Genomic DNA, 12,075 nt, shown 5'->3' on the forward strand with positions numbered 1-12,075 from the left:
GATAGAGGACATCTGGGGATGGAAAGCTAGGTGGCACTGCATTACTGCCTAGTCACTGCTCTTTTAGGGCCCAGGGAACCTTTGGTTTTAAATAAAATTTGATGACTATAAACCATCAGTGGAGCTTTGCGACAGATGGCCTGGAAGCCTCCTAGAGAAATACTTTTTAATTGCAAATTTTTATGCAAGAAATCATTGCTCTTTAGCTCCAAATTAGGTAGTGGATCTTCTTGAACTCTGCCAATCAAAAACATGATTTTATTTGCAGATGAAGATTACACTGTATTTCGCTATTTGAGAAATTCTTCATTGTGTTCTGTTAAGTAAATCATTGAAGTGATTAAAGCTATTGTCACTATCTCTTTATAAGCTTCTATATGGGGAAAAATGCCCACTTTTGTTCTTCAGTTAAAATTCAAAAGAGAGAGAAATGAAGCTGTCCTTTTCTCCTCCACTTGGTGATAGAATTAGGAATCCAATTGAGGGCTAATGTTAGCTAAATGAGCATTCACCTAGGTAAGCTGCTGCTGTTTTGAGTTCCTCAAAGCTTTTCTTCCTGGGAAAGTAGCATTAAGAACTAGATTAATTAACAACACCCTGTACCTGATGTAGCTAGTCAGCAGGCTTCAAAAAAGTGAAGTGTTTGCCTGAACAGCAGAGTGAGCTGGGCAGGCGTCTAGACGCTCTCCCCTGCCAGAACTTGTTGTCTAAGACATAAGTTTGCTCTGGAAGAAGTTAAGCATGGAGAACATGAAGCAAGGTTCATCTAGCTGTGAATCTTAACAGAGACTTTGTAGTTTACATTGAAACTCTGCCCCCTCTCCATTTTTCCCTTGTTTTTCTACTTCTTATTGTATGAAATTCACAAGATTGAAGAAAACGTTTAACTGCAATCTTATTCAAAGCACCAATTTCAGCATCGTCCCTTGCAGGAAATGAGGGTGTCATGCGGCTACTGGCAGTCAATGAGGTTTTTGTTTTATTGTTTTTTTTTTTTTTTTTTAAAGAAGGGATCAGTAGGAACCAGCTGAGGGTGCGTTCTAAACTCCCCAAGATCCTATTGTGTGGAAAGAACTGGGAATATGACTTGTAATAGACAAGTAGAGTCAAGAACCCCATAGTAATGGATGGAAGTGGAAGCAGAGCATGATTAGAGAAAGAGGTGCAGAAGCAGCTTTAAGGTACAGGTTTGACGGGTTGTTTTCTATGCTTTTTCTTGGCTCCCCATTGATGTGTTTTTACATAGCTGAAATAGTCACCTGTTACTGAGCCTTTATTCTTTTGTAAGGAGATGAAAGAATAATTGCAAACAAGAAATGATTGCAAACTTTTGGGCTTGCACTGGGTCATATTTTTACTATCCTCTTGAGTATTTGCATAGTTTTATATTTGCAGAATGAGTTGAAACATGCATTTGGGCCCCATACTGTGAAAAAAGTGGATGTTTTCTGACTTTAAATAATAATAAAAATGGTCAGTAAGATGCCAGGACACACTAAAACATTAGTTAATGAAATAAACATGATAGGCAAATATTCTCCAAGATAACCACATCTTTAACTATCTGATTTTTTTTTTTGACAGTTCTTGCTGTGTTGCTCAGGCTGGCCTTGAACTCCTGTGCTCAGGTGATTCTCCTGCAACAGTCTTCTGATAAGGGGGACTATAGGAATGTGTCACCATATCTGACTAACACTCTGGTTTTGATGGACGAGAAAGAGAAAAGGGACATATACTTCTGACTGTGACTTTGTGTGCATGTTCTGGTTATTTTAGGTTGAAATCAATCAACTGAAAAGTTTTGAATGTTTCTTTATAGAGTGGGTAGTACAATTTGAAAACAAGTACAAAAGCAAATCAAAAACAAACTCAGGGCCTGGAGTTATGGCTCAGTGGTCGAGTGCTTGCCTAGCATGTGTGAGGCACTTGGTTAGATTCTCAGCACCACATATAAATTAATAAAATAAAGGTCCATTGACAACTAAAAAAATATTTTTAAAAAAACTCAGTTCTTGGTAAATAGTCTTATTTTCTATATTTAGCCAAACTTTTATAGTCGAAATCTCTCTCCTCTTCCGCTCAATCACAATTCTCTATTTTATCTCATTGGAGAAGTCATGAAAGTCACAGATCACTGAACTAGTTTGTAATCCTTATGGCTTTACCCTAGGACCAAATCATCATCATAATAATAGCAAAACTTTGGAGCAATTATTATGTGCTGAGGTTTGTATCAGGTTATTTATAATATTAATTTAATCATAATAATTCTATGAAGTAAGCTCTCAATTTAGTGAAACTCAAAGCAGTTTTCTGATATTGTGTAAGGATTACTGGAATATTCTGAATGTCATAAAGTTGTTCTTAATCTAAAGTAGAATATTCTAAGGATTTCTTCTCCTGTTTATTTTCTCAAAGCAAAAAGCTAATTAGAGACTTGAGAAGAGTACCCTATTCCTTGATTGCTGGAGAAGACATATTATTACAACAAGCCTTTTTTACCCTTCTCAGCAGCTTTACTGAAAAAATACATCACATTCTACTAGTTGGGGAAAGAAGGTTTGTTCTGTTCTTTTAAAAATGCTTAATTGTGCATTTTATGAAAGCAAAGTTAAGGAATTTTCTCAGCAGGTCAAAGGTTGGCAATGCATTGGGTAACTTATTCCAAGTGTCCTGTTGGAAGATAGGACTGTGACTGTGAATCCCTCCTCTAACATTCTCCTGGCAGTCAAGGGATGTCTTTAATGTCATCCATCCCCTTTGTCTTCTCCAGAAACAGGGGCTATGCCAACACCTCAGTTATTAGGGCTGCAACTGTTTCCTCATTCACATTGACCTTGGCTTCCCATTTTGATAACCCACTTCAGTAGGTTCCCTTGGCCTTTGGCAGAGGTGGTGCAAGGTTGTTGTCAGTAAGCTTTGTCAGATGTCTATATCCTTTCTGGGCTTGTTTTTATATATTTTTCCTACATGAAGATCTTGAGTTTGAGACTCACTAAAATTGTTCAGTGTCTCCAAGATGTCCCTGGACAGAGTCAGCCTCATGTCCTGAGAAAGCCTGGAAGCTCAGGGTCCACCTCCAAGCTTCCCTGGTCATTAGGTCTGGGATCATAGAAAATTTACTCATTCTGTTAGAAACTCAACTTCCTCAACTTTAAATCAGGAGAGTTAGATAAAATATTTCAATATTATGATATTAATAATAACAACTGATATTTATTGTGTTGCCAGCAGTTTCATATGGCTTCTCTCACTTAATCCTGCATTATGAGGTGGGAACTATTATTACCCCATTTCATACAGGAGCTGATTGAGTTAGAGAAGAATCAGCTCATTTACTTGTTTAACAGCATGCAAGTGGTGAAGATAGTATTTGAGGCCAGCAAACCTGAATTTATCCTCCAAGTCTCCTCTGCAGGTCAGTAGCATCAAGAACACCTGGACACTTATTTAAAAATGCCGATTCTTGGATGTACTTTAGACTAAAGATCCAACTATTTGGATGTGGGATCTAGTAATATGTGCCTCAGCAAGCTTTCAGGATGATTCTTTTTTTTTAATTGGTTCTTTTTAGTTATATGTGATAATAGACTTATTTTGTTAATTATAAAAGCATGGAATATAATTTGTTCTAGTTTAGTCCCCAGTAATTCCCCTTTCCCTTTCGCTTCCCCTCTTAGGGTGATTCGTATGAGCATTATAGGCTGGAGCTCTGCTCTAGAACCCATGTTTGCAAACTCTACGTGTGATTTTCCATATTCAAGGAATTTTTCAGTGTCTGGAAAGTTGCCCACTAGACTCTAATTGGTTCTGTAGTTGTCTCCTTGAACCCTTGCTACTTTGTGCATGCTTCCACACCTCCTGGAGTACTTGATCCCAAGAATGTCCACGTCTTGAGTAGACAGGGGAATGTGAAGAGGAATGTGAAACAGTAACGGGAATGTGAAGAGTGCATTCCTCCATCGTGACTGCCCGTATCCTTCTCTGGATTTAAATAGCACTGAACTCAATGCATGTTTAAGTTTTGCAGCTGGAAATTCTATTTTACAATTCAAAAAGTGCTCAAATCAGTGCTGAAATTCTTTTCAACATGAGAACCTTTGCCTATTAAATGTACAAGTTTCCCCTCCTTCCTCCCCAAGGGACAGTGATAGACTTTATCTGTTCCGGGAGATTTCAAGGCTTTTATTTATGTGAATTAATCAGCAAGCATTGCCTACTTCTCTTTCTCTTGGAAAAATGTCAAGTTATGTTTATGACCACCAATGATAACAGATGCTGTAAATACAACAATTTGGGTTGTTGCCAGATTGTTCTATAAACCTTCAGGGGCCTTTAAAAATTCTTCTAAGGGGGAAAAAAACACAAATGGGATTTTTGTTTTTTTCCCCCATGTGGCCTCCAATCAACCCTAGAACCCATCATATACCATGTCATCAATATATGTCTTCAATGAATCTAAATTCTTTCCATTTTGTTGCAAATATGATAGAATATAATAGTGTTGTATTTGTAGAGTGTTGAGAGAAGTGTGAAACAAAACAGAAAGAAAATTCCAGCAAGAAAGGGAAAAGTATGTTGATTTCTATCTTTTTCTGAAAAGGTTTCTTTTTTTTAAAAAAAAAGTATTAGAAAATATTCAGAAAGTGTAATAGAGTTCAAGAGGAAAATTAAGACCATTCACATTGCCACTATTCAGCACTAGCCTCTAACATTTTAGTGTATATCTTTCTAGACATTTTCAGTTTGCATATTTAGACAATTAAACTTTAGGTCTTTATTTTACCAAAAGCAAAGCCCTGCTTTAAATACTGTTTTTCAGATGTAACAGTTGTGAGTCTCATGTCTTGTCAGCACGTACAGACGTGAATGGTTTCAAAGGCAATTCCTCTTTTATAGAAGAGTCCACAGCAGTCTCTCCTGAACTTCTGCTGTTCTTGGCTGAATAGATCGGATCTGTTGTGTCTCCTGAGACATCATCCAGTGCTTCCTGCTCAGACATGGGGAAAACATCAAGAAGAACGATGTGCCCCATAGGTGGTAACTTCAGAACTAAATGAAATGGCCAAGCTGAGACTCCTGTGTCACTCGTTCTATTGCCCATGGCTTTTTATATTTTTACTTTAATAAATACTATGTAGTTCCACTTTGCAAAGTTCAAATTTAAGGCACATTTTCTGTGACTAATAGTTCCCTTCCCTTACCAATTCAGATATTCCAAAATAAAGACTGACTGCATTTCTTTTGTTCCTTTTTTCCTCAGGGAAATTCTGTCCCAGAGAAAGCACTTTTAGGGAAATTCCAAGGATCAAATTCAGGCCATTTGAGCCATGTCTTAACTGTCTAGTTATTAGGAACGCTTAGAGATAAAAAGTTTACTGTAAATTTAAGAGGATCTGTATTTTAGGCTATATCTACACATAAACTGGGCTGGGAAGAAAAACAGTAGAATTCAGTGGAACAACCAAGTATGAACTAGTTACTGATTGTGTGCAAGTTGCTGCATTTTTGTCAAGCTGGCTTTGTGTGTGTGTGGGGGGGGGATAAAACTAGACATTTTTTTTTTTTTTTTTGTGGTAGATTTTTCTGTCTTCAAAAACAGAACAGTTTTACAAAGCCAATATATTTTGCCAAGAGATGTTTACTCTAAAGACTTGTCAATTCAAGAACAGAATAAAGAAGTATAAAACACACACATATACATTTATATATAACATATAAATTTTTAAATACATAATATATAATTTTTAATTTTTTTTGTACTGATGATTGAGCCCAGGAGTGCTTTACCTTTACTACTGAGTATACCCCCAGCATGTTCTATTTTTTATTTTGAGACAAGGTCTCACTAAATTGCTTAGGGCTTCACTAAGTTGCTGAGGTTGGCCTTGAACTTGCAATCCTGCCCACTCAGTTGTTGGGAGCACTGGCATGTGACATTGTATTTGGCTTGGTAAAGTATATTAAACAAAGAAAAAATGTTGCATGACCTTTCTGCTTGAATTATGATACTCAGTAATAAGTTATACTAAGTCATGTCATGCTGGAGTGGGACTTGAGGAAGTAAAAGAACAAATTCTTGAAATGCACTTATTTTTCCTCAAATGGTCAATTTCTTCTACCACCTCTCTTGGACAGATATATGTAAAACACAAATAGTCTTGTTTGTCAAAAATTTTCATTTTCTACTAGTCTGAGCCATTAACATTTCAAGTGTTTTGTTTCACCTTTTTTCTAAAGAATAAATGTTCTTTGTTATTGGTAAAGATTAAGTAAAGACTATATACTGTATATTTCAAACATAGCATGTAATTCCAGTTTAAAGGATAGGCCCTAGAAAATATATTTAAAAACTGAACCAAATATCTACCTTTTACACTAATCTATGACTACCTAAAGTTAAAACAATCCACTGAGAATAAGCCAACTGGGTTATTAGAAACCTTGAGAACAAGTAGGTATCCAACAGAACAAAATTAAAAAAAAAAAACTAACTTAATAATTTGTGTAGATGCTACTTTGAGGAGGAGGAGTACCCTTTCCATCCATCAAGTGTGAACTGCAATATTAACTTCCTTCAAAAAGTACAATAGGGGAGAGCCAGGGATAGGTCAGTGGCCTTACAGTAGAGAAGACAAATACAACTTCAGCCAGACAAATACAACTTCACAACTTATTCAGGTGAATAAGGTCAATATCTACAGCAAAAGGACATGTTAATATCATTTATCCTCGAGGTTGTGCAAAGAGAATGGCACTTTATCCAAACCACAAATCCCAGTGTAACAATGAAATAAATACAAGATAAACTCCAATGGAGGGGTCTCCCACAAAATACCTGATCTTTATTTGTGGTGGAGGGAAGAGAAGGTACCCCAGCACCCAGGGAGAAACTGCACTGTGAATTTCACCAAAGGCTGAAACTCAGAGCAGAAAGAAGGGATCCCTGAGAGATGATACTGAGCAGAGTAATCTGGGGCCACTCACAGAGGGTCTTGTTTTCTGTGTAAGGATTATGCCCTTTCCATTGGCAATGAAAAGCACTCAGAGGCTTTCAAGAAAGGACAAGCATGATCTGGTTTTGCAATAAAGAGTGACTCTTACTGAGTAAGGAGACAGCTGTAGGGGGAGGGGCAGAAAAAACATATCTGGTTCTCCTCCAGTTGAATTGAGAAGCCGAGAGACAAAATTAAAGCAATGTAGATGTGGGGAGAAAGGAAGGGTGTTGGGAAAAAGTTAATCCCAATCTTCTATGTTATTTACTCTCTCAGTGGGTAAACCAACAAAGCTTGGAACCACCAAATTCAGCCTGAAGGGAGTGCACCAAAATGGCTCACGTTTCAAATGGGCCCTTTGGGGCTGAGCAGTGGCCTGCCTCTGGCTGGCATGTGTCTAGATGCTGAGTGGCATATTCAAGAGAACAGAACCAGCCACTATCCACATAGAGCATGGAGCTCTCGCTCAACTAGGGCCCCCAGGGGCTATTGTTGGTTGGGGAATAATGTGGCATTCCCATCATACTCTGTGAGTGGCCCCATATTACCCTACCCAGTATCATCTCTCAGGGATTCTCCTAAGAGAAGGGGGAATCTGAGTGCTGGCTGTCTTTAGTTCAGGCAAGGAACAATTTAGTCTTGGCCTCAATTTTTCAAATCTTACCTAGTAAGCCAAAAACCATGGAATTAGCCTCCTCTACCTCCTTAGCATACAGTCTAACTTGCCCCTTTGTATTTCACTTCTCGTAGGGAGACAATTTTCTTTCCATTCATATTCAGTACTTTAAAAATGATGAGGTCTATCTACATTTCTTTCATCTTTTTATATTCTGGTGAAAATTTAAACAGTAGGTGGTTTTGGCTCGCCATTAAGATTGATGTTTGGAGAAGCTGGGTTGTCCCTGAACTGAGCTCTAGTCTCACGTGGATAATAAGACATTTTATAAATATTTCACTGGGGCTAACTTGATTTTGTGACTTAAAGTAAATAACAGAATCACCCCAGCATTCCTAGGCAGATCTCTTCACCTTTGTTCTCTGTCAATTCTGGAAGCCTCTCAGGGAATAAATAGCTCATAATCACGTGGAGCTCCTTGGAGAAGACCTGAATGAACTAGTGGGGCAGAACAGCCCAACTGTGATTATCATTCTCCAGGTCCTGCAGGATATTTCTGCTTCCTCAGTACACAGTAGAGCAGTGTGGGATCCAGAAACAATGATTTATATCAGCTGCAGATTATTTCTAAGAAATAGACTCCTTTCTTCAAGTAACAAGCATTTTCTGATAAATCGCAGAAATAAGGATGAGAGGCAAGGGGGAAGGAACCTTGGTATTGGTACTGCACTTGGTGTTCAAGGCTATGTACTGGGAAGAATACTTTGGAATGGACTGGTTGGCAACCCGTAATTTTGTTGGTTAAGTTTGGCTTGAGGGTTGGCATCCTTATTTCTGAATATTCTCTTTGTAGCTATCTATTCTTTCTTCTTTCCTCCCCAATTTCTGCAAGCTAGAGCTAATCCAAATGGATCTTCACATACATCACAGATGGCTCAGTGTGAATTTAAACTACATTTAGTTTTTGTTTTGTTTGGAGTACTGGGGATTGAACCCAAGGCCTTGCACATGCTAGGCAAATACTCTGGCTACACCCCCAGTCCCACATTTATGTTTTGAAGAGATAGTCAGCTTTATCTTCACTGAAGGGTGAAGTTTTTCTCCTGGTGAAAGCAGCACAGTCATATTGGAATTGTGAAGGCTCAGGAAGCTGTGTGGCCGGGCTTGTCAGGGACACCTCTGTATTCAAATACAGCAGGAGCCACTGCCTGCTCTGTGCCTTCAGAGGTAGAATAGAAGCCACATAGCTTCAGGGATGCTGTTGAAGATTCAAGAGCATCAGCCAACTCTCTTCACTGTCCATGCTCTTGACACTCTGCCCATCAGTGAGGCTGAGGACACAGCAGTTAGGAGATTTTCTTCTGTCAATGGTCTGACTTCCTTTTGAACTCCAATTTTCTTTCCTACTAGTTGGGCAGGTTACTTAACCTTGGAGCATCAGACACTTCATCTGTAAAATGCAGATAATAATAGCTGCCACCTCCTAGGGCCGTTGCTATGAGGGTTGAATGAAATGATGCTGCACAGTGCCTGGGATGGCACCTAGCTCTTTGTCAAGCATCCAAGTAAGGTGTTAGCTGTTACCGTGAAAAGACAAACCAAACCAAGATCATGCTTGCTACTATTTTCCACTGAGTTTGAACAAACATTGGCCCTGCTTCCATAGAGAGGAAGGGGGCGCATAGATGGGGGAGAAAGGTGAGAGTTTCAGCAAGCTCTAAATGGTTGGATCATGCAGCTGACGACACTGATGCAGCTCAGGCAATTGCAGAGAGGTTCTGAGTGACACTTCTCCTACTTCCTACAGGCTTAGTGCTGAAGTAATGACATGGATGACAGGTTTTCATTTCCTCCCCAATTTTCCTGCCTACATAGTTAATCTCGGGGCTCTATCTGTATGCCGCACCTGATGAAGAACTTAAGATTCTAACAAAGATGTTGAAAATGCATTACATTTTTGCATCCAAGGATATCATATTATATCCAGGGACTCTATCCCTGGTGTCAAATATAAAGCAAACAAAATCATACCATATATTAGGGTTTTAAGGAGCTGTGTTCTGGGCCCAGTAATTTGACCTCTCACTATATTTAGACAAATTCAACTAGAAGAAAACAAGTAACTTCGACAGTTATTAAACATTAGAATGAGTTATTTAATAGAGAACAAATTTCATCTATCAGAGGTGATTTAGAAGTGACATCACTTGAGGGAAGGATTAGACAAGGCACTTACTGAGCACTCTCAGCACCTTATTCACACAGGTGTTTGTTCAAATGATGTTTCCCACAGTAGCATCTCAGATTTAACTCTATTTTAATCTTACCTCCTTTCAAAAATGGAATATATCAGTATACCAACAGTGATAGATCTCCCTCCACCCACATCTCCTGTAATACTTAAAATAATTGAAATCATACTAAGCATTTATTGTGTATACCGTGTGTCAAACCTGGTTCCAAACAGTTTCCATGTTTTATATCCTCTGAGGTCTAGGGGTTTTTTTTTTAACTTATTTCTGAACATTGGCACTTGGACATAACATGCATGTAAATATCCACAGAACACAGCAAAACTTACCATTTGCCCCTATAAATTGGGTATTTTCTATCTTAGTGAATGATACCATGGCCATCCATTAAAGAAATACATAGCAATCATCTTTGATTTTGTCATTTCATTGATATCTACATCCAATCTACCAGAAATCCTGCTCTTTCTATTTCCAACATAAATAAAGGATCTGTCCATCTCTCCCCAACTCCACTTTTACTCTCTTGGTCACTGACACTACCTGCCCGCTGACATTATGGAGATAGTATCCTCCTACCTACAACTTTCTCAATTCCTTCTTAAATCTATCACACATGGAAAGGTCAAGATGACTTTTCCCTTCCAACATTTTACTATGAAAATATTCAAACCTAAAGCAAAGCAGAAATACTTTTACAGTGAGTATTCACATCCCTACTAATTTCTGCCAATAACATTTTATTTATATTTACTTACATTTCCATTCATCTTCCTATCCCTCTATTTGTCCAATAATCTGCTTTAATTTTGGTACATTTCAAAGAAATCTCAGGTATCAGTACGTTTCCTTCTGAGCACTCTGACATGCATATCATTAACTAGAGTTCAATATTTTTGTAGGTTTTTTTTTCTTTTAATGCAAAATTTAGACTCTAAATTTTACATTTGCTGAGTTTTGGCAACTGTGAGACCCTAACCTTTATCAAGGAAAAATTAACATAAATCCAGAAAGTTTCCTTATATCCTTCTCAGACAATCACAGACTCCCTTCCCATCTTAGAAGAAACCAATGTTCTAAATTTTTACCACTATAGATTAGTTTCTCTTGTTATAAAATATCACATAAATTGAGTCATATAAAATATTTGTCTTCATCAACAAACTTATTTTTTTATTGTTGATCAATAGTCCATTATTCAGTTTTTAAAAATTATTCTTTTATCGCTGGATATACGGGCTGTTGGAAAACTGGAAATTCTGGGTTATAATGAATAAATTGACCATGAACATTCTTGCATGAATTCTTTTTTATGATTGCATGTTTTCATTTGTTTTGGAGTAGAATTGCTGGGTAGGTGCATACTTATCTATTATTAAAAGAGGCTGGGGCTGGGGATGTGGCTCAAGCGGTAGCGCGCTCGCCTGGCATGCGTGCGGCCCGGGTTCGATCCTCAGCACCACATACAAACAAAGATGTTGTGTCTGCCGAGAACTAAAAAAGAAATAAATATTAAAAAAAAAAGAGGCTGACCTTTTAAAACATACGTCAAACAATGTCACTCCCCTATTAACTATTCTCCAGTGACTTTCTGTTATAATGAAGAAGAAGTCTATCATAATACCAGCCTAGAAGAATCAGGTCTGTCTCTCATCTCAATCTGATGCTATGCTCCTGAGCACATCTTCCAGCTCATTCCCCTGCCAGCTTGCCCCACTCATTTATTCCTTAGTGAGCCAAATGTGCCTCCAGCTTGCTCACACCCTTGCTACTACCCCAGCTGTGAGCATTCTTCTTCTAATCCATTGTGTGGCTGACTCACCTTTCAGGGTCAGCTTAAGTGTTATCACAGCAGAGAAAATCAAGGTTGAGAGAAGCTAAGTTACTTAAAACAATGTCACATAATTGATGGAGCCAATATGTAAATCATGCAAACAAGCACTCTGAAGACAAAGCCTGTCCCTAATCATCTTGAAACACAAACCCCCCATTCAGTGCTGCTGAATGTGTAATGGCTTTTTACCTTTTTCTCTCTTGGCTACCATTCACAGCTCTATTTTTATATGTTGTTTTTCCCTTTCCCTGAAACTATTCCTACCACAGTCATCCATAGACATCTAATTATTAAATCTTATGAAAATACTTTTCAGGCTCCACGTAACTTTGTGTCTCTTTGCAAGCATTTGACTCTGTTAACTCTTTGCCTTTCTTG

The 12,075-nt window shown here is 38.1% G+C and overlaps 1 long non-coding RNA gene across 1 annotated transcript; it reads left to right on the forward strand.

The window, feature by feature from the left end:
* The first annotated feature begins 1,025 nt into the window (after positions 1 to 1,025).
* LOC125620223 lies at positions 1,026 to 5,260 on the forward strand. The gene is made up of 5 exons (XR_007351831.1): positions 1,026 to 1,181; positions 1,585 to 1,628; positions 2,419 to 2,559; positions 3,351 to 3,418; positions 4,900 to 5,260. It is a non-coding gene; the product is annotated as an uncharacterized LOC125620223 (long non-coding RNA).
* Positions 5,261 to 12,075: the final 6,815 nt, after the last annotated feature.

The sequence above is a fragment of the Marmota marmota genome, unplaced genomic scaffold (genome assembly GCF_001458135.2).
Source record: "Marmota marmota marmota unplaced genomic scaffold, marMar, whole genome shotgun sequence".
In the NCBI taxonomy this organism is placed as follows: domain Eukaryota; kingdom Metazoa; phylum Chordata; class Mammalia; order Rodentia; family Sciuridae; genus Marmota; species Marmota marmota.